Source organism: Pongo abelii, chromosome 17 (genome assembly GCF_028885655.2).
Source record: "Pongo abelii isolate AG06213 chromosome 17, NHGRI_mPonAbe1-v2.0_pri, whole genome shotgun sequence".
NCBI classification, from domain to species: Eukaryota; Metazoa; Chordata; class Mammalia; order Primates; family Hominidae; genus Pongo; species Pongo abelii.
In genome coordinates this window covers 29,303,633-29,329,880 of record NC_072002.2, presented here as the reverse complement: position 1 = coordinate 29,329,880, position 26,248 = coordinate 29,303,633, and the positions used below count along the sequence as shown (strand labels likewise).

Below are 26,248 nucleotides of genomic sequence, written 5' to 3'. Positions count from 1 at the left end.
AAGCCCCATATGGGTGGGGCTGGATAGGAGTGGGTTTCACTGTGAGGAGTTTCACCTGGCCATTGTATTACCATGTTGGCATCTATAGGTCTTTTCTCTTGGGCTGATTAAAAAATAAATAAATAAAAATAAAAATGAAAAATTTCCATCTGCATGCCTGAGCACCAGCATTCTGGGTGCTAACTATAGGAAGAGGACTGAGGCTGAGGTTATTCCATTCATAAACCATTATTCATTTCCTCGTTCCCATCTTCGCACCCTCATCTGTGCCCATTGTCCTCCAGTCCAGAGATTCCAGTTTTACCTTCTTCAAAGAACAAATGCCATTTTCTGACTGGAGATGGTGAGGGGCAGCTACCTGGCTCTTCAGAGTCGGGGAGGGATTTTGAGGTCCAATTCCTACTTAACAGATTTAAACCCATCTTTCTGTTTAAGCCCCACCTTTACCCCACTTCCAGAGTTACTTTGTGCCACCAATTCCTATGCCCTTTGGGACTTCAAGGGTGCAGACAAAATTGTATAATAGCTTTTCTTCCCTTTCTCTGTCTATAGAAGGATTTCTGTTTCCTTAGGTCTGTCCTCTGTCCTTAGATACCAGTAAGCCTTTCTTTCCAGCTTCTTAATGTTTTTTGATCTTATCTCTTTTCCCATTTTTATTGTCTTTTGTGTTTCTGCCATTAAAAAGGTTCCTTACTGTCTTACTGCACATCTAGTGGAGTTTCAGTAGGGGGCACAGGTAAGCACTTTATTCAATTCACCCTGTGTTGCCAGAAACCCCTCCATCTCCTGTGCTTAGAACAGCCCAAGTTGGATTCTGGTGGCAGTAACAAGAATCCTGCCTGGTAGAAGAGGACAAATGGAGATGAGGGAGCAGGGATGGGAGCTAAAGCCACCACTGCCTGCCCACCATACACTTTAGCCAAGCTTTATCCAAACCAGCTCCTGAGGCCTACAGAGGTCAGGCTGTTTCTTTCCTCTGCACCTTTGTTTATACTTTCCTCTTTGTCTGGATAATCCCTTCTCCCCCTGACTGCCTAGAAAACCGCCACCTTTCAAGAGTCAGTTCAAGGCTTACTGACCCCATTCTAATCCTTTTCCGAAGAATTGGCTCCTCTATCCCCCACTCTTCCTCTTCCCACATAGTAGATTTTATTGTACTTGTCTGTTTACAAGTCTGTCCTCCTCTTGATTCTGCACCCTTTCAGGTAGAGATTGTGTTTTGTCTTTGTACCTCCACGCTTGACATATAGCAGATTTTTAATAATTTTCTGTTGTTCATATCCTAGATAGGTTCTGGTATGATTTCAGCATTTCATATTGGGAATATCACGTGTGGCATGTTTCTGTGCAATGCTACAGTTCCTGGGCACATATGGAATTCTATTTCCCTTTTAGTTTAAATTTTCCGTTGAAAGATGTTAAACTGCCTCAATTTCCCCAAATTGACCTCTCGCCAGAAGGTTAAGAGGAGAATGGCCAAAGAAGCACATCGTCTGCTGCTGATTTCTCTGTGGCTATGCAGATACACATTAACTGATCTGACTCAACTGGAAGAGCTTTGCGCTGTTGGGGAGCATATGATAGTACACATTTTGCAACACTTTTGGAAGAGAAAATAGTGGTCATTTCATTTCTAGGGTTTCCGAATACTGATAAATTTTATTGGGCCAATTTCATTTCTTTTTGGGGGTCCTGGATCTTTCAAGGTCAGGGCTGCCATACTTCTCATAGACACATCCTGGATGAATGCTGTAGTACTGCAGAGAAGATGCTTGTGCACACAGGTTACCTCCATGTATCAAAAACTTATGACAATGATGATGAGTTCACTAGCTAGTTCCAGCAGTGACCAATTCAGAGTGCCATCGTATGTCATTTATTCACCCAAAATGTACCAAGCCCCCTGATAGTCACGATGCAAACTGTTAAACACCGAGAAGATAAAATCATTAAAATTCCCAATAATTAGTAAGTGCTCACTATGTACCAAGCACTGCACTAAATGCTTTATGTGATACTAACCATTCAGGGGCAGGAAATAGAGGAGGAAGTAGAGATTTCCAGCAGTTAAGTAACTCAACCCAGGTTATACAGGTGGGGAGAAGTCTACATTTCTGAATTTGAGGGCTTGGCCACCTGCTTAACCCTCTGCTGCCTGCCCCGGGAGTGGGACATTGTCCTCACCCACTGGAAACTCTTTCTCAGCTTTTCCTGAGTCACAGTTATACCCTGGCTGTCTCCTCCTACCAGTAAGATTAGATTGAGAGAAGAAAATGATTCCCTTGAGACCAGAGAATTAAAAACGAGCTCAAGAGAAGCTCAGTCATTAAAGTATTAAGTTTCACATTGATCCATGATTATTCTAATACAGCTGTTCAGGACTCTTGGTAAACCCTGGTCTCAGCACCACCCTCCTCTTGTTTGGAGGTCTCACCATACCCAGTGGAAATGTCATGCAGTTTGCCACCAGTTTCATTTGAAAAACAGTCTAAGAGAGATTTTTAAAATCCCTGACACTGAGAGATTTGTTGGTGTATTTTCACTTTCAAGGCTAGCAGTGGGGGATTCTCGGGATTATTTTTTTCACTTTCACAAATGGAAATGTATGCCTTGAGAATTGATTTGTCACTGTCTGGTTTTAAATTTCTGACTGGAAAATAATGATAATCATGTTACTCTCTTGATTTCAGCCACATCAGGAAGCAGTAAGTGGCAGGGCCATCTCAAGGAAGAACCACCAGTCTCCAGGGAGATTAGGTCTTAGATGTGAAGCCTCAAGTAATTTGCAGAGATTGTCTTGCCTGTATAACACACCCTGTTATTGCCTTTATACAGCCAAACTGACAGGGGTTTGTGAATCAGAATGATGGCTTTGCGTTTTAGCTTAGGGAAGGTAAGGAATAAACAATTTTAATGGCTTTGGGATAAAATACAATATGGGTACTTAAAAAATGGAGTTTCAAGTTTTTCTGTTATAAAATTATGCAGGTGTGCAAAGTATCTTTACTTCTCTTACAAAAGGAACGACTATATTACTCTGTAGTTTGAATACACTGGTAAAGAAAGGAAACATAAATGGAAATAAAGGTGTAAAATGGCACCCAAGCTACTCTTAGCATAGTTCTTCAACAATTAACCACCTCCATAAGCACCTAACTGAACAAAATAAGAATAACAATGATAAAAAATGACATTTTCTGTGGAAGTCAAATGACATCAGTATGCTAGAAACCATTTAAAACATAAAGGTCTTCATCTCGGAAGTCTAGAAGCAATTCTTGAGTTCAGTTTAGGTATAAGAAAGATTAGGCTTTTGCAAAACTCTCTAACCTAGATTCAGGGATTCATGACACCCAATCCAGAACATACATTTGTTCCTACTCACACCTAGAAGGAGAATCATGGAACAAGTATCAGGAAAGAAATGTTGGTGTCATGTGGTCAAATATCAGTATTTAGACCTGTGTTTGTTTGTTTTTTAAGTCTCATTTGCTTTACACTCTCCGAAAGTGGATTTAAAATGGCTAACATTTTTATTTGGCTTTGTATTTTTAAAGATTTAACAAATGAGTAAAATGCAGTTCAGAGCATTCCAAAGCTACACAGCTGGTTACTAGCTGAGCCAGGACTACTCTCCCCATTCCCAGCCTATATGGATTTTTGCAAATTAAGGCAACTCTTTTATTTCAAATACTGTTTCCTTCAAAGATTGTTGCCATCCTTCCCATTGTTTTGAAAAATATCACCACCTAACCTTTTCTGGAAGCCTTAAAACTGCAGCATGTTTAAACATGCAAACATTTTGTCATTTAACTTTTTAAAAAATCACTGGTAAATTACCATGTATCTTTTCTGCTTGGCTTTGTCCCACATGTGGAGAGAAGCCGCTTCCTCCTGTTTTCTCTGGTAAGATCTAGGCAGCCTGGATGTGCCCAGCAAGTCTGACTGCTCTCTGCAAGTGGAAAGAGAAAGCTCTGCATTGATTGGGCAGTCACTGGCAGCCCCTTGCCGGCTCCTTATCCATCTGCAATTCTCACAGCAATCCCACAGATAGATAATATTTTTAATGGCCAAGGAAATTGAGATTCAGAGAGAGATTAAGTTACCTGCTCAACCATGTACTAGGAAATGTCAGATCTTGAATATGAACACAGGTCGGCCAGACACCCAAGTAGGTATACTTTGCACTGCACACTGCCCGTCCTTCAGAATACAGGTTATATGTTAAAGCGAGGCATAGATCTTTCAGGAGATTACAGTCCAAGAGGGATAAATGATGACAATAATAATGTATTATATCTGTATAAATTTTCCATCTCTGTGCAAGAGAGTGAGCCCAGCCTAGTGTCTTAGCATGCTGTAGGGGCTCAGTAAACCTTCAGTAATTACAAAAAGGAAGGAAGGAAGGAAGAAATGCAATATGGAGGTGAACAGGGCATTGTTCATACTCTGGCAAGTCTTACAGTCTTGCCAGGGAGACAGACGTGCCCTTAATGAACTCTACTCAAATTAGAGCAATAGTTCTCAATCTTTGTTTTATGTCAGAGTCCCTGAAGGGGGAGGAAGAGGGCAGTGACAAAAGCTCTCTAAAAATGCCAATGCAAAGTGCCCATCCCAGGCCAATTAAAGGAGAATCTCTGGGTAGGACTAGGTGGGTATTTTCAAAAGCACACCCTCCCCAGTGGTGCTAATGTTCTCCCAAGCCTGGAAACCACCAATGTGTACAGCATTGAGTCTGTTAAGAGGAACAGAGAGTGGAGGTATCAGTGCCGCTGTGAGCACAGTGGGTCTTTCTTCAGGGATGTAGTGTATAGCAGGCTCTGTAAAGATTAGTCCAGTTCAACGTGGTGACCATGACAAGAGATGGACTTTGACAGAGAAACCACAGAGGAGCTGGGGGTCACCTAGAGTCATTGGTTGGAAACACGACCTGAGATCCGAAGGCCAGGCTTGGGACCTCCAGTAGCCACTGTGATCCTGGGATGGCGGGCATAGCAGGAACAGAATGCAGAGTTAGTCTGACTCTGCAGCTTGAAATGTAGATGATAGCTCCTGTAGGCAGCTAGAACTGGTCACTGGGAGCCTAACATAGACTCAGCACCTTTTTACGTGGAAGTGAAAAGAAAGCTGTACTCTGTTTGGGAGGTCTGGCTCCATCCTTCTGGAATTCAAAGAGTGTCTCTGTAAAATAATGGGGTTGTCCCAGAAGAGCAGTTTTTAAATTATGCTCTTGGAGTAATGGGCAGTGATTCTGAAATTTTATGAATATGAGACTCAGTGGAGGATCTTGGTAAAATGAAGATTCTCAGGCTCCCTCCTGAGAGTTTCATTCAGTGGGTTGCAGGCAGGGGCATGGGATGCAGAAGCTATGTCTGCTAACAAGCATGTGGGAGAGTCTGACACCTGCCTACTTTGAGAAGCCCCATTTAGGGTGTCATTGGGTGCCTTAGGGACTCTGTGTGGGTATGGGAAGGGGCAACAGGCAGGACGTGGGCCCTGACCCCAGTTTCAAACACAGAAACATTGTCTTTGGTTTATATATTGGACTCTACAGGACCTGCTTTGCAGAAAGGATCTCATTGAGAATAGCAAAAGGAAGTTGAGAACCATTACGGTAAGTGATCTCAATATCTCTTCCAAATTCCAACAGCCTATGAGTCTCTGTGCAGGAGATTACCAAGGAACAGGGAGCAGAGGGAGAGTGCAGAGAAGGAAAGATTAAATTGGAGACAATGCTTTTATTTAATGAGTGGGTGGAGGTGAACATTGTCAAGGGAAAACACATAAAAATTTTTAAAGCTTCTGTTTTCAAATACTTTTGGAACCCATATATCACAGAGATAAACCAGAGAAACAGCAAACATCTGGCAAGGCAACATTTTGCCTTATGTAAAGGAAGCCGGTGGGTAGCTGGTGGGAAATGAGAAATTGTCCCCCAGGATGGGGAAATAGCTCAGAGCAGCCATAACTGGAGAAGTTCTTCTCAAACTTACATCCGGCAAGGACTATAAAACCCTCCCTACTGAGTCACAGAGGTATTCCCAGGATGCATTTTGAAGGAGGCATTTGCAGAGAACATCCATGGAGTATTTTGCATTGGGAGAGAATTGAACCGCAATTTCAGTGGCTCTGGGTTCCAGCATACACTTGTGAAATAGCAGAGGAAGAAATTGAGAGGACAATAGAAATAGCGTTAGCATATGGATTTTTAATCATTTCTGAAAAGTCAGCTGATCACTCTCTTCATAATGTATTATGATGATACAGAGAAACGGCTAGGCTGACCTGTACCCATGTGATCTGTCCATGCTCACAGTTCCACCAGCCTGCATGTCTCTGCATAATGTAATTGCCTTTCTCCCTAGATAGACTGTAAGCTCCCTTCAAGAAAATGGGCTGCCTTCACTGTGGTATCCCAGTACTTAGCAAAGTGCCTACCAGATAATGGGCATATAATAAATATTGCTTGATATTAATTGGCATGGACCTAATAGAATGCAGAAAAGAACTCACTATATATGACTTACTAGAAAAAGGATTTGAATGGAACCCACACTAGGATATTCTCTGATCACCCATGGCTAAGACTGTTCATATAAGAACCACACTTAAAATACTATATTTACATATGATTTCTATCTTTAGTTACAATTCTGATAAAGTAATGCATGATTCAGTAAGACCCATTTCTTCACTCTTCACTGGGAGTTCAAGTTAAAGTGCAAGTTCTTTATTATCTATTTTAAGGCCTTTATTATCTATTTTAAGTCCCAAGTTCGGAGATCCCTTCAGTTCTTGTATGTAAGAATTCCTGAACCGGGTTGATTCAACTAAAATTTGGGATTTCTCTCCAGGTGCCCAGCTGGATTGGTAGAGGAGAACAACCACACCCTCTGCGGCACAGCACCTGGAGAGGAACTGCTGCCATGACCATAGAGGACACCCTCTGGATACAATGCCAGACTTGATGCGGGACTGACCAACCTATGGACCCCAGGCGCCACCACCCAGACCTGCTCAGCACCTGAAAGTAAGTCCTACCCTTCTGATGGAAACCCTAGGGTGGCAAAATGAACTTCTCTGCCTCAGAGGACAATAGGGAAAGTGACATCCTCCAGGAAGCACAGAGCAGTACTGGGATGAGAGAACAGAGACGATCTACAAGGATGAGATCAGGTATGGTCAGCATCCCTCACCTCCCAAATCCTCTTCCAAGTCATTCCTCTTGCACCCTTGTGTGAAAACTCTTCCTCCTTTGAGAGGCTATCTGGCTCTATCACAGTGTCAGTCAAAATTCCCTTGGATGTAAGCAACAGAAACTGGCTGGCTGATGTAGGCTGAAAATGAATGTATTCAAAAAATGCTGGAGAGCCACAGAATCATGGGGATGGTGCAATGGGATGGGCTGAGAGGCGTGACTGAAGAACCAGGTTCCCAGGCTATGAAACCAGGAACAATGCCCCGAACCAATCTGCAGACCTTGTCTGCTGAAAACCCACAGCCCACTCAGCACCAGGCACTCCTGGAGGCTGCTGTCTATGCCAATGCCTCTGCAGGTGGTAATTGTGCATGTGGACTTGGCAGCGGTCCCTTTCCAGAGTGGCTCCTGCACAATGGGTACAAGGTTGAGCTTCCTGCTGCAAGTTGAGGGAGGCATGTCTGATTGGCAGAACCTAGTCACATATCTGTATGCACCTGCCAGGGAGTCTGAGAAAATGATCCCAATTTCATAATGAAAGGAAGTCTCCACCTCCTAAGATGGAGGATTCGCCAGACAGATTCTGTCCTACCAGTCAGTTGCTACAATCACCCGCTACCTTTCTTTGTTACTTCTGTCTCCCAGTCTCCAGGTTACTCCTTCTCCTGTTTGTTAGGCGCTCCACCACAGACTTTTCCTGTACCTTGTTCTGCTAGCATTACCAAGGATTTCTGTATCCTCATAAATGGTCCATCAGACATCTTCACCTCATAGTTCCTTGAGCACCTCAAATCTAGAGACTTCTACCTCTATGTTATTCTTATCACATATGCCCAGACTTACACCAAGGAACCTACCATTGCTAAGAACTGCTCTAATTTAGAACTCTTCACCTCTAATTTCCCATTCTCATGGCCTCATCACCACAACATCTGCTCTTCTGGAGACAGGCTGCTAGTGCTGCTGCTCTCCTGTTTGTCTCCCTGAGGCCTCTCTTTCCTTCTAACACAACTTGGAGCTGAGCATGGCTTATGAGCATGCATAACTCCTTGGTTCGTCTCCATCCCAATACTTTCTGGAGGATGTCTTCTTTTGCATCTGTCCAACAAACCTATCATAAGGCATCCATTCCATAAATTATCTACTACCAAGCTGCTAGCCCTACTGGAGAAGGTTTCTCAACCTGCTGGTTGGCATCACTAAAGGTTCTTGATCTCCTGCCTTGGCTGGACCTTGAGTGCAGAGAAACAATTTCCTTCAGTTTTGTCAGCTACCATTTTAATATTTTTCCACTTTCCTCAAGCATCCCTCATCCCCTTCAGTGTTCTCACCCTTAGCAAACTGCATGCTTCCTATCTTATCAGGAAAACGACAGCAATAGGGCATGAAGAATTTCAACCACACATCTATTGTTATTGCAACCCAAACTTCATTCATTTCTTTCATTTTCAGACCAAAGGCTGTTTTCTTTTCAGTTCAAGGTCAACCTCTCTTCCCAAACTTTGTTCTCCACTGCCTTCTCCAATAGTTTACTTCATCCGCTTTGTATTTTCAGCTTTTCTATCTCCTGTTCACTCTTAATGTAGACATATTTTCAAGTCATCTTCTCCAGGCGACACGAGCCTTAAGAACATCTTTGTACCCATCAGGAACGAGTACACAGTGAGTGATACGCATTTGTTGAGTTGGATCTTTTATATTTCCACACATATTATCAACATACCTGAAATTTATATTCTAAAACTTATATCATTATCTATATTCTAAAAATGTGTATCTTAAAACTCATCTTTGGTTAAGGACCCATTAACAGGGAAAGGCTTTTAGCAAATTTATTAATTAGGGTCAATCTATTGTTATTTATTTAGCTTATTAGCTTAGTTGAAGTCTATCATTATTACTTTTAAGTAAAAGAGAATGAGCTTGAATTTCATAGGTATATATCAACTGCATGTTAAATAATAATTGTTACTATTAAATTCTACCCATGGCTTTTATTCCTAGAACAGTCCCATGCTAACTAAGCTTTTTTTCATAAAGTTATCATAATGTAAAAATTGCTAAGGGTAACTCCTGTTAAGAATCCCTTTCCACATGCACCATCAATGCACGTGATTGTGGGTGTGTTAAGGAGGATGAGAGAATGAAAGGCAGAGCTTACAGTGTCTACTTGGACAGTACAAAAGTTTGTCAGAATTTTTTTTTTCAAAAAAGCTACTTCAAAGAGGTGAGTTTTGAATTGCAATTCAAAATGAGGGTGGCCAGGCACAGTGGCTCAAGCCTGTAATCGCAGTGCTTTGGGAGGCCAAGGCAGGAGGATCACTTGAAACCAAGAGTTCAAGACCAGCCTGGGCAACATAGCAAGCCCCTGTCTCTATAAAAAATTTTAAAACTAGCCCGGCATAGTGGTACATGCCTGTAGTCCCAGCTACTTAGAAGGCTAAGGTGGGAGGATCAATTGAGCCAGAAGTTTGAGGCTGCAGTGAGCCATGATCACGCCACTGCATTCCAACCTAATGACAGAGTGAGACCCTGTCATTTATTTAGGCATTTATTTATTTATTATAAATAAATAAATAATCAAATGAGGGTGACACTCAGAGCCACAAGACCAAACGCCAGGTAAGAAGAGAAGGTGAGCATTACAGTCTAAGAATAGTTAGTATATGCCATGCTTTCTAGGAAGGCCCCAGAACCCTTTACAAGATACGCTGGGGATGAAGAGAGATGAAGTTACAACAAACTATATCTGCTTCAAGGTCCTTTCTTACAGCTCTATATATATGACCTTCCGGAAAAAGAAAGCCTGCTTTCTTTGATGCAGGGATTGTGTTGTGAAAACTCTAGTGCTATGGCTGCCGGTTATTTTCCCTTTCATCCACAGTAGTAATTTCTCCTCCAGCTGATGAGCTCAAAGTGTTATGGTTCCAAGAAGAAATGCTACTTGCAAACAAAAAAATCAGAGAGAGTGTTTTTAAATCCAAATCCTTTTATCTTCTGGTTTGCACGCGAGGAAAGCCTATTTTTTAATATATGCAATGTCACGAGTGGCTCATTATTCCCATGCTGGAATAGAAGGAGAAGGCTGAAGTTTGGGTAAGATATAAAAACAGATTATCTTTCATCAGCACCCAATAGTTGGAGACCATTTTTAAGTAGGTAATAAACAGACTAAGGATGTGCTCTTGACAAGAAGTGTTTCTTGAACTGAAGGTCGAAGTCATTGCCTTGGGCCTCCAGTTAGAATGCAAATCTGCAGGTCTTCCACAGGTTTCTGAAATCTTACGTCTGTATTTCTGGGGTTATCTTCCATGTCTCCAAATGCTAACACATATGCGGGAAATGCAGGCTTGTGATGGTGGATGTCCCTACAATGGGCTTTTTTTGTGCTCTTGAGATTTCTGATCACGTTTTTATGTGATTCTTCAGTCCCTGCACCTACATTCCATACTTTGGAAAGCTGAATGACTGTTCTTGGTCTCAGCTGGTTCTTCTCAATTTCAGTAACGATCTCAGGACATTCATTTATATAAAAAAATCTGATTAACAGTGTGATGCTCATAGGCAGACCCAATTTTCTTACCTTTTAATAAATTCATTAGCAGATAAAAGTGGGCCTCAAAGAATAGTACAGAAAGGTGTTTACCCTCAGTGCAACAAGTGTGCTCTTCTTCATAACTGACTGTAAATAAAACTAATATCTAATTAAGAGGTTGACTTGGCTTAAAATATACCTCCTAGGCTGGGCCTGGTGGCTTCTGCCTGAAATCAGCACTTTGGGACACTGAGATAGGAAAATCACTTGAGGGAAGAAGTTTGAGACCAGCCTAGGCCACATAGCAAGACCCCATCTCTACAAAAAATAAAATAAAATAAAAGTTCAAAAAATAGACCTCATTGCTTAGGAATTGAATGCATTGAATCCTAGCAGAGCTCTAATTGGACACATTCCAGTATCCTGGCCCAACAAGTCAATGGTAGGATGTACTTTCCCTGTAATGGCTGAGACCTAGCTCTTCAGGATGGAAAGAAGTTGGGATAGACAAGTGGAAAACATTAAGAGAGTCTGGAAGCAAGTTATGGGCAGTGGCAGGGGGCTGGGGCTTCAGTGCCTAAGAGAACAGGTAGGGAGAACAGGTAAGAAGACAGGTAGGGAGAACAGGTAAGAAGACAGGTAGGAAAAAACCTCCACATTTTTCAGAAAATATGATGAATACTATTGCTGGATAAACAAAAGCTTAGTCATATTGAAGAAAAGGGGAAAAAAATAAACACCTGGTCTTAGGAACTACAGAAGAAGGTCAAGGGCATAGTGGGCAGCACGTCCCTCCACCACCGCATCCAGCACAGAAGACACACACTTGTCCAATCAGGGATCAAGCTGAGGGCACCTCCCACATCACATACCTTTAAACTGCCCATTTCTAACCCACCCTATGGCCAGAGCCCCAGTTCAAGCCACCCACACCCCTCACCTGTATTACTAGAACACAGCCTCCCAATTCTCCCTCTAATTCAAGCCTCCCTCCAATCTATCCTCCTCAAAGGCAGCCTGAGTGAGCTTTGAAAAGAGCAAACCTTACCAGTCAGTGTCCTGCTTCAGACCTTTCAATACCTCCCCATTGCCCTGAGCTACAAATGCAGCTCCTTGACCATGCCTCTGGGTCCTGGGAACCCCTCTCTGTTCTCCCTTGGTATCTTCTTAAGTCAGAGGAAACTCTCACAAGCTAGCAAGCTTTGTGCTTTCATTTTTGCCCGTAGGACTTTGCACACAGATCTCATGACTTGGTGTGGACTGTCTTTTCCACTCACAATATTGGCATGAGGAAAGCTGGTGGAGACCAGCTTTCAACATAGCCTTCCTTTCCCCCCAGGAAGCCTTATCTGACTTCTCCATTCTGCAGTGGGTTCTCCGGCTGTGTGCCCTCAGATCATCCTACAAACTCCCAGCCTTAGGACTATCATATCCTATTGTCATCCTCTGTTAACAGTTTCTTCCATCCAACCTTAGGGCCTTGCCACTCAAAGTGTGGTCCAGGGGCCAGCAGCACTGCCATCGCCTGTTAGGACTGCAGCATCTCAGGCTCCAGCCCAGAGTTACTGAATCAGAATCTGCTTTTTCAGAATCTCTGTGTGATTCACACACACATTAAAGTCTGAAGAGCACAGTCCTCACAATAAACTCTATGAAAATAAGAGCTTTTCTTTCTTGTTCACTGTGATCTTCCCAAGGCTAGATGACAGCCACACAGTATGTCTTTCTTTCTTGAAGAGATCAAGAACATGGGTCCCATGGAGAGACATGAAGCTCAATTTCACATGCATATGTTTCTCCTTTCATAAATATTCATGACTCCTCCTATAGCTCATTGAATATCCGTAGTCGGCCACCTCATTCAGCATAAATCCCCATCTTATTCTTCCCATTGTCAAAGTGCCTGTTTCTGGCTTCTGGCAGGAGGCTGTGCAACCCTGGAGGCTGCAACCTTTTATGAAAAATAAGCTCTCCTTTCCAAATTTACAAACCTCATCATTCTTCCGTTGACAACACTGAGGCTGCTACCTCCTCTGTGGCTGGGAGCAAGATGAGCCCCAGATGTGTTTCCAAGTGAGTCTAATTGGGACAGGAGCCGACATGGGACTTGGAGGCTGGAGATGGGAGCAGGCATGCAGTGGACTCACTGGCATGGGGCAGGCAGTGGGCTGGGTCATGGGTTCTATCTGTTCCCATGAGCTGAGCAACACTGGACAAATTCCTTTACCTCTCTAGGCCTTATTTATTGACCTATAAATTGGGCAGATAAAAATATCTATCTTTCCTTTCTCATTGGAGTCTTAGTAAGATTAACTGAGACAACGCATGCAGAGATGCTTTGTAAAAAGTAATCAATTATATATGAGAGAGAGAAGAACCCTTATTTCATCCTGCCCTTTGATCTGCTCAGAGCCATGCACCCACCCTGCAGTGAGTGGGCAGGGCTCAGTGGTCGGGCAGGTGCAGACCCTCTGTGAGAGGGCAGTCTTCCAGGTCACTGCCAAGGCCCACGCTTCCCAGGAGCACTGCACCAGGTGCAGGATTACTGGGGGCCCCACCCTGACCTGCCTCGCTCAGTGTTGAATGTATTCCAACCATTCAATAGGGATAATGAGCAGCAAGAAATCCATCAGTCCCCTATCAGCCCTGTAATCCTGACCCTATTTAACAAATCTGATGATACTTAGCATATCAGCATGTTTGCTTTCTTTCCAGCAAACAGTCAAACATGATTAAATTCTTTCCTCATTTCCATATTAATAGGACACCCGTGTGAGAAGAATTTAGGAAAGCACATTTCTGGAAATCTCATTTTTGATTTAAAATTTTTCAATGTTGCAATGAACAGACACACTGGCACGCAAAAATGTCCTCTCCTGCCAGGAGCTCCCTTTCCAGCAGCTTCCAGTGGTCAACAGCTGCATCACAAAATGCTCTCTTCTCCATCAGTTTCTTAAGGCTGCAACTTGAGGGCATTTCTTGCTGTTATCTCCTTACTGGGAAGAGAGGAGAGGGCTTCCTAGGGAGCTGGGTAAGGTCTCTTCTCATACCTAAAGATGACAATGACATCCTTCTGTCCCTTTCCAGATCTCAGTCCTTTCCTATTCTAGTTGGATGTCCCATTTCTTCTTACTTTTCTGTAGGTTTGGGGCTGGGACATTGTGTGGCTGAGGAATGGAGAGAAAAGAGGAATACAGTTCCCACTGTCCCCCAAATCCAACTTGCAGGCTGACAGCCTGTCATGCTCTCTTCTTCATGGAGTTTTGAGGTTGGGGGTACAGTCCCATCCTCTCCTGCACAGGCACTTTCCTACTGAAGAGACACTGGGGATAAGCTCAGACTCTGGAGGCAGCATCACGGCTTCCTCAGGGACATACGGTGTCATTTGGAGCAAATGGCTCCCCAACACTGCTTCTTTACCTGTAAAAATTGTAATAATGTTAGTATCCACCTCATAAGATTGTTAGGAGCCATCTGAAATAAATGATGCATTTGGAACACTTAGCTTAGTGCACAGAATATAGCAAATGCCCAATAGAAGTTGGCTATTGTCATTTTGTTTTCATTGCTCTAAATAATGCATCTGTATTCGCTGTTCCTTCCAGCATTCACAGCCGTGGAGAGAACTGTTCACTGCTACCATCCATACTTCTGGGCCCCTTCAGCAGCACAGTGACAAGGAAGAGGGAAATCAACTTGGAAAAGAGGTGGGCTTGTGCCGCCCCTACTCTGCTACTGTGCTTCCATTCATTGTTGTCATAGGAAGAGCGCTGCTCTGTGATGAGGAGATGTGCGGGTTAGCCCCACCTTTGTCTCTCATCACTTAGGGGAACGCTCAGTTTCTTTAAGTTCTAAAACTTGGGGATTTCTCTGAACTTGCCTCCACTTTCTTGTATTCCTGAGTTGGGTGCAGTAAAGATGATTTATCTGTAGAGGACTCACCAGAGCCCTGTAAGGCAGATTTTACAGGGGAAGAAAATGAGATCCAAACTAAGGTTAAGTGACTTACTTAGGACTGGAACACAGGTCTTCTGGGTACAGACAAATTGTTTTTCCACATGGCCCCACTGACTCTCAGAAGACCAAGGAAGCCTGCTGGCTGAGAGACGCTGTGCTCCTACCGTGGCAGATTCACGGTTGACTTCTGTCCAGCAGGGCACTCCCTTTTCTCTCTAGACGCTTTCCTGCCCAGACCGGAGTGCAGCCTCAGGCTAGCTTTTTAGTCGCTGCATTCCCATCTCCAGGTGTCTGACCCTGTGCCTGGAGTTACTGAGCTTCCTTCCATTTCTGAATCCTGCCATCTGCACACCCTCAAGATACTAGCATTCTGGGTGTGCTTCAGGTGACATGTGACTCTTGCTCTGTGAACCTTTCAAAATAATTTGGGAGTTTTCATACAAAACACAAAGCAATGAAAATGATCCTTTTTGTTTTGAGAACTAGGGTAGAGAGGATGAGGGAGGAAAGGGGAGGAGTGGTCCCATCCCTTCCCTTCCCTCTGATTTCATCCCCTTTGAGTTCCAGATGAGTTATCTTATATGCACCTGGATTTTGGAAAAACTCTCAAATTTGTTTTTTCTCTGCTCTCATACCACCACAACACTAATCATCCATACAGACTTCTGTGGCCAAATGCTGGGGGGATTTCCCACACATCAAGCAGCGGACACCAGCAGAGTGTCCTCCAATTCCATTCCGACACTTTCTACCCAGAGAAAGCATCAGATCCCACAGATTGAGGGCTCAGTCCCCAAGACTGCTCCCTGCCAGACACCAGTCACAAATCTGGACCTCCAAAACTTCTAACCAACCAGCTTCAAGTTGGGGTTCCCATGACCCCCTCTTTGTGTTTGACTAATTTGGGAAATACTTGCATTTGCTATTTATTATAAAGAATATTGCAAAGGATACAGATGAAGAGATGTGTAGGGTGAGGTGTGGGGGAAGGGCACAGAGCTTTCGTGCTCTCCCTGGGTGCCACCCTCCAGGCACCTCCATGTGTTCAACTATTCAGAAGTGCTCCAAACCCAGTCCTCCTGGGTTTTTATGGAAGCTTCATGACACCAGCATTCCTTCCCCCCCAGGTATAGGGCTGGATCCTCTCTGGGGAGGGTCTCTTAACCCACAGTCAGAAAGGCAGGGAAGATTAGAGTCCTGCCTTTGTGCAGGTGAAAGGAGGGTAGGAGGAGGTCAGAGAGATTCTGTTTGCTGAGGCCCCACACACCCAACGTTATAACACAAATCTGTAACGGGGCTGTGGGGGTTATGAGCCAGGAACTGCGGATGAAAACATATGTATATATCATAACAGCGCAACCTGCTTGAGTCTGCCTGTCCTAGGGAGGCCACGTGTGGTCTTACTTCCCAGTAGATTACAGAGAGCTGCTCTGTACTTCCAGCAGATCACAGAGAGCTGCTCTGTTCTGGCCTCCCAGTTTCATCCTCACCACGGGCTTCTAGATCCCTGTGTCTTTGAATGTTTGCCTGGGAAACACCATATGTGTGAACTAAGTTTATAAAGCAGCATGTTTAAGAATAAATTTCAAGATGCTATTTTTCAGCAGCCTATGAATCATTTAAACTCATTTGCAAAATAAACCGTTTGCCAGGGGAAATTCATTTTTGATGACCGTAGATAGAATTGAAGTTGTAATGCATGGGGCTTCTCCCTCTTGGTCGTCGTGAGCTATTTTCCAAGGAGGGATAAGAACGACCAGCCACATAACTTTTAAAGGCAAGTTCTTGAGAAATAAAAATATATATAACATATTCTGTCGACTCAGACTATAGTTTTCAGAGCTGCATGCCATTTTGTCAAACAACTTGGGGCTTTATTTTGGTCTTTCACCAGAAGTAGAAAGATGAATATTATAATAAAGATTTTATAGAGTTGCTATATGCCTTGATTTACCAAGGAGCCATTTATTTCACCACCTGGCAATAAAAAAAAAAAAGTATCTGAAAGATACTTCCTCAGAAGGAATGTTAAACAAGAGATGCGTTCTCAGACGAAATGTGGCTGGTGCGTCTCTGATGCGTGGAGGGGACACGGGCAACGGTGATCAAGATTTGCCATCCACATTGCCAGGTTTCAAATGCATTGCTTTCATTTTATCACTTTGTGCTGCCTTTTTTGTGTCTGTGATGCTTGGCTGAATTGTGCCTCTTCAGCTTTCTCTGCTCAGTGTGTTGTTTTTAATATCCTTATCTGGAGAAGGGGAGCTGGGGCCTGCTAATGATGAAAGATACGTGCAGAAAGCAATCAGCACCACTTCATCAGGAGCAAAGCCAGTATGTAGGTCATTTACGTGGATCAGAGCCCCTTGCATCAATCTCACTTTCTTCAGAGAGCGTCCAGGGCTGTGCCAGGGAATTGTCTAGTGAGAGGAGGCACGTCACAGGGATTTGCACTGGGAATCGCTGACCATTTCCAGATGGAGTGCAGCAGGATCAAGGAATTGCAGGAATGCTCTTGTTTACTTGTCATGATAATTGTACAAATAGTGCTGGCTTCCCTTTTCTAGTACATTTTCTTTTAGCAATTCCAGACATGGCTACGTTTCTAAAATCAATCTTGATTGGGCCTTCAGGGATCAAACCAATCACACCGACTTTACCGAGTGATTGGTATATAAACCCTGCATGGTGGTTGAATGTTGAAAGAATGCCGTGAAATGGGGCTTCTATGCTGGCACAGAAGCAAGTCCCAGGTCTGTGCTGAATAGAATTCAGTTGCTTCTGGCTTTCGTGCTGACCACGGAGTAAGAAAATCTTGGCTCGTTCTAATCTGGTTCCATACAGCCTAGTGAGTAGAAAGCAAATTGGGTTTTTGCTTAGACTTAACAACAGCATGCATGCATGCCTGCCTGGTGTGCAGTGTGAACCTATTTTTCTTAATGTAAACATTGGGACAGCAGGAGCCAAGTCCTATGTCTGATGCTCAAGGAATAGTCAGACATTATTTCATTGCTTTTTAATATTTTTTTTAACTCTCTGAGCTTTCAGCCTTCCTGCATGGCAGGCTCTAAGTACAGTGGACCTAGGCAGGAGAGGGCAGGGACCGGGGAGCTTCCCAGGCTGCAGTTTCCTGTGAGTTTGGAGGTTAGGGGTTGGAAATTGGGTTAGGCTCCAATCAGTCACTGCTCAACGTTGTTGAATGCATTATCCTTGTCTACACAACGGTGCTTCAGGACTCTGTATGTGTGTGCATGTATGTGCTGTCCTATCCCTGAGCACACGGGCTGTCCTTCATTCATCTGTTTATATCCCATGGCTAACACAGTGCTTGTCCTCAATGAGTCTGGGAGACAATACCATCTTATAAGGAAGAAGCCCAGAGTTATAGCTCTGAATTAACTTTATGCCAAAATACACCCCCCATCCCCGAACATACACACAACAAATTAGCAACTAAAGGGATACTATAACAAGAAAAGCTTTATGAGTTGAAGGCCAGCATGAGCCCTAATAACAGTAGGTGCCTCTTAATATGATATAATATGAAGTCCATGACATATTCTTTCTTTTTTTTTTCTTTTTTTTGAGAAGGAGTCTCACTCTGCCACTGAGGCAGGAGTGCAGTGGTACCATTTCAGCTCACTGCAAACTGTGTCTCCTGGGTTCAAGCAATTCTCCTGGCACAGCCTCCTGAGTAGCTGGTATTACAGGTGCCCACCACCACACCCAGCTAGTTTTTATTTCAGTAGAGACAGGGTTTCACCATGTTGACCAGGCTGGTCTCGAACTCCTGACCTCAGGTGATCCACCCACCTCAGCCTCCCAAAGTGCTGGGATTACAAGCGTGAGCCATGGCACCCAGCCTCTTTCTAAAATAAGTTAGATTTAATTAACATTTAGATCTAACTTCTACTTTACAGAAAGTTCAGAGACTAGAGAAACAAGTTAAAGAACACCCAAAGGAAACAATCATACAAATTTAGACTCTGGGACACTCTGTAAGATAAATGGCCCAATCTCTTAAATATGAAACTTAATATAAGAGACTTAAGTATTATTCTCAAAAACCAGGGAAGGTGATGGGGAAAATGTTCTTGATTGTGAAAAAAGACTTAAGAGATATAACAATCAAATGTAGTGTGAGTTTCTCCGTGTGAGAGCCTGGTTTGGAAAAAAAGAAAAGCTATAAAGGATTCTTGGGGCTAACTGGTCAAAGTGAAGCCTGAAATGGGCATTGGATGACACTGGAGAGTTACATATGAAAAAGGAATTGTTGGATCTAGGTAGTGGGTCTTCATTGTACCAGTCTTTGTATTCTTCTGCATGTTCAAAAAATTTTATCAAAAAAAATTTTATTGAAGAAAATAAAATAGCAATTTGACAAGAAGGGGAAGGACATTCTAATGCAAGGTATCATATGAGCTCTTAGGCATGGAGGTAAGAATCAGTGTGGTAGGTTCTGGGACCTACAGGGTGCTTGACATTGCTAGATTGTCAGATTCACATGAGCGAAGCTGACAGTGGAGTGGAAAAGCAGGACCCACCATGGTGCCATGGAGCTTGGACTTGGGAACCACTGGAGGCTTCTTTTTAAATAACAGCTTTACTGAGATACGATTTATATACCATAAAGTGCACACTTTTAAAGTGTGTGATTCACATGGACACACGGGGGGAACAACACACACTGGGCCCTGTTGGTCGGGGGGTTGTGGGAGGGAGAATAGCTAATGGATGCTGGGCTTAATACCTAGGTAGTGGGTTGATCTGTGCAGCAAACCACCATGGCATGTTTACCTATGTAACAAATCTGCACGTCCTGCGCATATACCCCAGAACTTAAAATACAAGTCGGAAAAAAAAGATAAAGTGTGTGATTCAATGGTTTGGGGTATATCCCAAGAGCTGTGCATCCATCACCACTATCTAATTCTAGACCATTTAAATCACACCAATTTGAAACCCTACACACATCAGCAGTCACTCCCCACTCCCCTCACTGCCCCAGCACCTGGCAAACACAAATTTGCTTTTCTGTCTCTATTTATTTGCCTATTCTGGACATTTCATATAGACAGAATCCTAGAATATATGACATTTTCTGTCTGGCTTCTTTCACTTAGCATGTTTTCAATGATTATTCATGTTGTAACATATGTCAAAACTACTCTCTTTTTTATGTTCAAATAATATTTTATTGTATGGATATACCACGTTTTGTTTCTTAGTTGATGGACATATGTATTAGTTCCATTTATGATTACTGCTGCTATAAACATTCATATACAAGTTTTTGTGTGGACATTTGATTTGAATTCTCCTGATGATATACCTAGCAGTTTAACATTTTAAGAGCTGTCAAATTGTTTTGCAAGACAGTTGAACCATTTACATTCCCACCAGCAGTGTATGGGGGTTCAAATCTGTCCACTACTCACCAAGACTTAAAATTGTCTTTTAAATCATAACCATGCTAATGGGAATTGATATCTCATTGTGGTTTTGATTTGCATTTTTCTAGTGAATAATGAGGTTGAGCATATTTCCTGTGTTTTTTGGCCATTTGTATACATTATTTGAAGAAATATCTATTCAAATCCTTTGCCCATTTTCAAATTATTTTATCTCTCATTTTATTGTTCAGTTACAAGGGTTTTTTAGATAGTCTAGACACACGACCCTTATTGGGTATATGATTTGCAAACATTATTTTCTCCCACTCTATGTGTTGTCTTTTCACATTTTTATGTGGTCCTTTGAAGCACAAAATTTTTAAATTTCATGAAATTCAATTTATCTTTTTTTTCCTTTTGTCACTCATACTTTTTGTGTTGTATCTAATAAATCATTGTCTAATCTGAGGTCACAAAGATTTACTCTCATGGTTTTCCCCTCGTCCCCAAAGAGTTTTATACTTTTAGCTCTTACATTTATGTCCCATCCATTTTGAGTTAACTTCTCTACATGGTGTGAGGTAGGGGCTCAACTTTATTCATTAGCCTGTGGATATCTTATTTTCCTAGCATCACTTGTTGAGAAGACTATTCTTTTTCCCATTGAATGGTCTTGGCACCCTTGTTGAAAATCAATTGACCATAAATGTACAGGTATATTTCTGGGCTCTCAGTTCTATCCCATTGATATATCTGTGTAAGCCAGTGCAACACAGCTTACTGTAGTAGTAAGTTTTGAAACTGGGAAATGGGAGTTCTTTAACTTTGTTCTTTATTTTCAAGGCTATGTTGGTTATTCTGGGCCCCTTGTATTTCTAAGCAGTAGGTTAAAAAAGAAAGAAAGAAAGAAAAGGTCCAGAAAGAAGAAAAGCCAGCTGGGATCTTCATAAAAATGCATTGTATCTGCAGATCAATTTGGGGAACATTACCATTTAACAATATTAAGTTTTGTAATCCATGAACATGAGTTGTCTTTCCATTTATTTATATCTTCTTTCTATTATATTTTATAGTTTTCAGAGTATAGATTTTGTAGTTCTTTCTTTTAAATTTGTTCCTAAGTATTTATTATATTTGTTGATACTGTGAATTGAATTGTTTTCTTGTTTTTATTTTTGGATTGTTCATTTTTAGTGTGTAGAAATATGGTTGATTTTTGTATATTGAACCTGAAACTTACTGAACTTGCTTATTAGTTCTAATAGTACTCTAATGGATTTCTTAGAATTACCTTTATGCAAGATTATATCATCTCTGAATAGAGATGGTTTTATTGCTTCATTTCCTATCTACATAACTTTTTTTTTTCCTGGCTAATTGCCCTGGCTAGAACCTCCAGTACAATGTTAATAGAGGTGGAAAGAGCAAACATCCTCATCATGTTTCTGATCTTAGGGAGAAAGCATCATTTCTTCCTCTGATGTTAGCTATGGGTTTTTTACAGTCTTTATCATATTGAGGAGTTCCCTTTCTTTGCTAGTTTGCTGAATGTTTGTTTGTTTTTATCCTGAAGGGGGTGTTGGATTTTGTCAAATGCTTTTTCTCCATCTGTTGAGATGATCATGTGCTTTTCCCCCTTTATTCTGCTAATGAATCTATTACATTGACTGATTTTTGTTGAACCACTCTTATGTTTTTGTGATAAATCCCACTTGGCCATGATGCATAATCCTTTTAATACGCTGCTGGATTCGGTTTGGTAATATTTTGAAGATTTTTATGTTACATTCATCAGGAATATCAGTATATAGTTTTCTTATAATGTCTTAATCTTCTCTTGATATTAGGGTAATACTGATCTCAAAGAATGAGTTGGGGAAGTGGTAGCTCCTCTTTTACTTTATAAAAGAGTTTGTAAAGGATTGGTGGTAGTTTTGTCTTAATTGTTTTACCCATGGTAAAATTCATCAACGAAGCCACCTGGGGCTTGGCTTTTTTTATAGGAAGTTTTATGAACGCTAATTCAATTTTTTTACTTGTCATAGGTCTATTCAGTTTTTATATCTCTTTGTGAGTCAGTTTCAGTAACTTGCATCTAAGAAATTGTCCATTTTATGTAGGGTATCTAATTTGTTGGCATACAATTGTTCATAGTATTCTCTTATAATCCAGTAGTGATATTTCCTCTCTCATTTCTGATTTTACTAATTGGAGGTTTTGTTTTTTATTTCTTGGCCACTCTGGCTAAACATTTGTTAATTTCATTGATCTTTCAAAGACACAACATTTGATTTCATTAATTTTTTTCTACTGCTTTTCTATTCTCTATTTCAATTATTTCTGCTCTAGTCTTTATCATTTCCTTCCTTCTGCATATTTTGGTTTAATTTGCTTTGCTTTCTATAGTTTCTTAAGGTAGAAAGTTAGGTTATTGATTTGAGATCTTTTTTCTTTTTAATACCGGCTCATATAAATTCTGAGCTATAGCTAAGCAGGGGAGGGAGTGCTATCAGCAGACATGTCAGACGTGCAGCCCTGCCTTATGCCCAGTTCCATAGTTGTTCACTCACAAGGATTCCTGTGGCAATCCATGACAAAATTTTTATGCTAGAATGAACCTCAGTGATTTTCTAATCTCCTTCCATTCCACTTTCCAGGAACCTGAGGCCCAGAGAGATTAAGTGACCTTCCACAAGGTCACACAATCAAGGGCAATAGTAGTAGTATCTGTGTACATCAGTCTAAGCTTTGCCAACTTTCCTTAAATGGGAATAGCCAGACCATGTCTACTGTATCTTAGTAATATAACTTCTTAATTACAAGGAAACTTTACAATGTCAGCCATAGAGAACAGGTGCTTCAAAGTAATTTCATAAGAATTTTCTGTCAATAGTGTAAAGAGGGACACACCCAGGGTTCTACTTGAGCCACAAATGGGCTGTCCTCCCCTAAAGACATTCAGTCAGAATCTCATAGATATGAAAATCGATATTCCTAGATATGGGCTACCACGTGAATGATTAGGGCGTTTTGTGTTAGGCAGGAAATCTTGCTTATAGAGAGATCTGCCTTGAAAAGGGTACTTATATATTCCCTGATGGGAATCAGAATTGGTCCTGGTGAAAAAGAAAAAGAATCTCTGGTGATAACAAATGCTGGAGAAGATATAGAGAAAAGGGAACTCTTGTACACTGTTGGTAGGAATGTAAATTAGTAAAACCACTATGGAGAAGAGTTTGGAGGTTCATCAAAAAACTAAAAATAGAGCCACCATATAATCCAGTAATCTCCTTGATAGGCATACACCCAAAAGAAAGGAAATCAGGATATTGAAGAGATATCTCCACACCTGCATTTATTGCAGCACTCTTCCTAATAGCCAACATTTGAAAGCAACCTAAGTGCTCATCAACAGAATAGATAAAGAAAATATGGAACATACACGTAATGGAGTACTATTCAGACATAAAAAGAATGAGATCCTGTCATTTGCAGCAACATGGATGGAACTGGAGGTCATTATTGTTAAATGAAATAAGCCAGATACAGAAAGAAAAGCATCGCATATTCTCACTTATTTGTGGAATCTAAAAGTCAAAATATTGAACTCATGGAGATAGAGAGTAGAAGGATGATTACCGAGGGCTGGGAGGGATAGTGGCAGAGTGAAAGGAAGTGGGGATGGTTAATGGGTACAAAGAATAATTAGAATGAATGAATAAGACCTAGTAATGGATAGTACAACGGGGTGACTATATATGTATATATATATATGTGTGTATACATATATATATGACTATATATATAGAGAGAGAATCAATAATAATTTAATTGTACATTTAAAAATAACTAAAAGGGTATAATTGGATTGTTTAAACACAAATGATAAATGCTTGAGGGGATGGGTATCCTATTTACCATGATGTGATTATTATGCATCCCTTTATCAAAACATTTCATGTACCTCATAAACATACACACCTCCTTTAACTTTTAAGTAGCCACAAAAATTAAAAATAAATTTCTTAAAAAACAAGAATTGGTCCTGGAGTTTCAGACAGGGCTGAGCCCCAAGAAGGGTTGAGTTGGCACAGCCTTCTTGGTTAAGGGCTTTGGAGGCAGGGGCATGCAGGTCACACAGTGATGCCAGGTGTCAGGGCAGCAATAAAATAAGGAGGCTAATAAAGTTCTTTGTTCTGAGATAATGCAAGGAGGCAGAATGGAGAGGCCAAGAGAAAAGCCTAGAAGCAAGGGCCAGAAAGAGTAGGGAGAAGATAGATACTAGTGAGGGGTGGGAAGAAGGGTGGGAGGCTCTGGGGGCCAAACTGGGAGGGCCGAACATGCTGTGGAAAATGACCTTTCCCTCCAGGGGCCAAAAGGAGGCTTAAGGACATAATCTGGCCTTGGTGGAAGAGGAGAGGGCCAGCCAGAAGCAGGTCCAGATTCAGGGTAAGGACTGTGCTCATTCCCCCTGGAAGCTCAATGCCTGCCCCAGCATGAGAGCCGGTCATTCTCCTCCACATGCTCCCCCCACATCAGGAACCCTGCTCCTCAGCAGCCTTCCACTCTGAGCTCTGGAAGAACCTCAATCACAGAGTCCCCTTCCCCTTGTGCTCACCACTCAGAATTAGCAACTGCTTTCCCCACACGGCAATATGCACCACAGAGAAATAGATCTGAATCCTACCTTCCTCTTCCCTAGCCCAGAGGAAGGACTTTGGGATCAAAGAAGGGCAAGGGAAGACACATAACAGGAGCTGGAGAGGCTGGTGCTAGGTACCTGGGTCCTATGTCCCGAGGACCTGCCCCACATGTATTCATCCCCAGGAATGCACTTCTTTCTCTCAGGCAGCTTTGTTGGCAGGGTCGTGGCTCATGTGTCAATGTCTCAGGTCCTGTTTGGTGGCAGTGAGGATGCAGACAGGAAGACATGTGATGAATTTTGAGCAGAAGGTCTGGATTTCTGGGTCACAGTAGAGAAGCCCCCAAAGTGGAGACCCTGAATTTCTCTTCAATCAAAATTTTGTGTGGATTCAGCCTCTGCCTCACAGTTTTGCCCCCCAGGTGACACTGATAAAAAACGAACTCTCCTACAAGAGATGGAAACACACTTCGGAGGTTCAGTTGAAGCTTAGCTTGCCTTTGCATCATATGGGAGGATGACTTCTCCAATGGCACCTGCTCCAATGTGCCCGTAGAGAGTACATTGATAGTAGCACCACTTATACAGAAATATCCTTCTTTGATTTTTCTTCAACCTACATTGGAAGAGCAGTTATGAACACACTGGAGTAACTGCCAAGGTATTAGCAGGAATTAATTTACCACATTACCTGTAAGTGTCCAACCATGTGTACTTTGGGGCACTAAGGAAATGCTACCTTCCATTGTAATTGAAGCAAGAACAGAGGTGGGGTTGGGCAAGAGGATAACCATTTGTGCCCTGAGAAAAGGCAGAGCATCTCTAAGTTAGGACTCTGAAGACAGAGATTAAAAGTTGTCATTTTACTGAGTGTTCCCCAACCCAAGAGAATTTTTAAATCCATGATATATCTGCCTCAAGATACATTTAATTTCTGGCTAATTGAGTTAGATTACAAATCACATCTGTTTACTGTAAACAGAAACCCAGTTAGACTTCACCATTCCCATCTGAGTCACTCAGCTAATTAAATTCCTGATTTATCATTATCTATCTGTCCATCTATCTATATCATCTCTATCTCTCTATTTCTCTCTTCTTCAAGTCACATCGCCTGTGGTCAGTCCACCTTATGATTTCTCAAGACGAAAACCAACCCTATGGATGTACGGCCCCCATGACATCAGACAACCTTAGATGCTCCAGTTTAGGGGATCAACACCTCAAAGGTCACAATTTACTCTCCTAACTCAATCTGCCTCCTAGTCAATACAGCAACCCACAATGAGGAACACTTTCTTGACAAATGATAGACTCCACACCATTTTTTTGGAATGCAAGTTAATTTTTGTAATATCCTTTCCAACGTACAAAGCATCTTCGTCTATCATCTCATTGATCCTTACATTAAAATAATCTGGTGAGTTAGGTAAAACTGGTAGTATCATTATAACTGAAGCTCAGAGAGGTTAAAGGGACTTGTTCAATGTCACAGAAGAAGTGTAGGAGCCAAGGAGGAGCTT

The 26,248-nt window shown here is 42.0% G+C and overlaps 1 long non-coding RNA gene across 9 annotated transcripts in view; it reads left to right on the top strand.

Annotated features, from left to right (window-relative positions):
• The window catches only part of LOC129051508 (uncharacterized), an 85,902-nt gene that overhangs the window by 8,283 nt on the left and 51,371 nt on the right, over positions 1–26,248 (top strand). For 8 of the 9 annotated variants that reach the window (XR_008515847.2, XR_008515842.2, XR_008515849.2 and 5 more), the window contains 3 exons: positions 5,555–5,614; positions 6,855–7,030; positions 14,339–14,440. This is a non-coding gene — a long non-coding RNA (uncharacterized LOC129051508). Of the gene's footprint in view, positions 1–2,690; positions 2,894–5,554; positions 5,615–6,854; positions 7,031–14,338; positions 14,441–26,248 lie in introns of all 9 variants that reach the window. The other variant, XR_008515850.2, reaches the window with a different exon arrangement.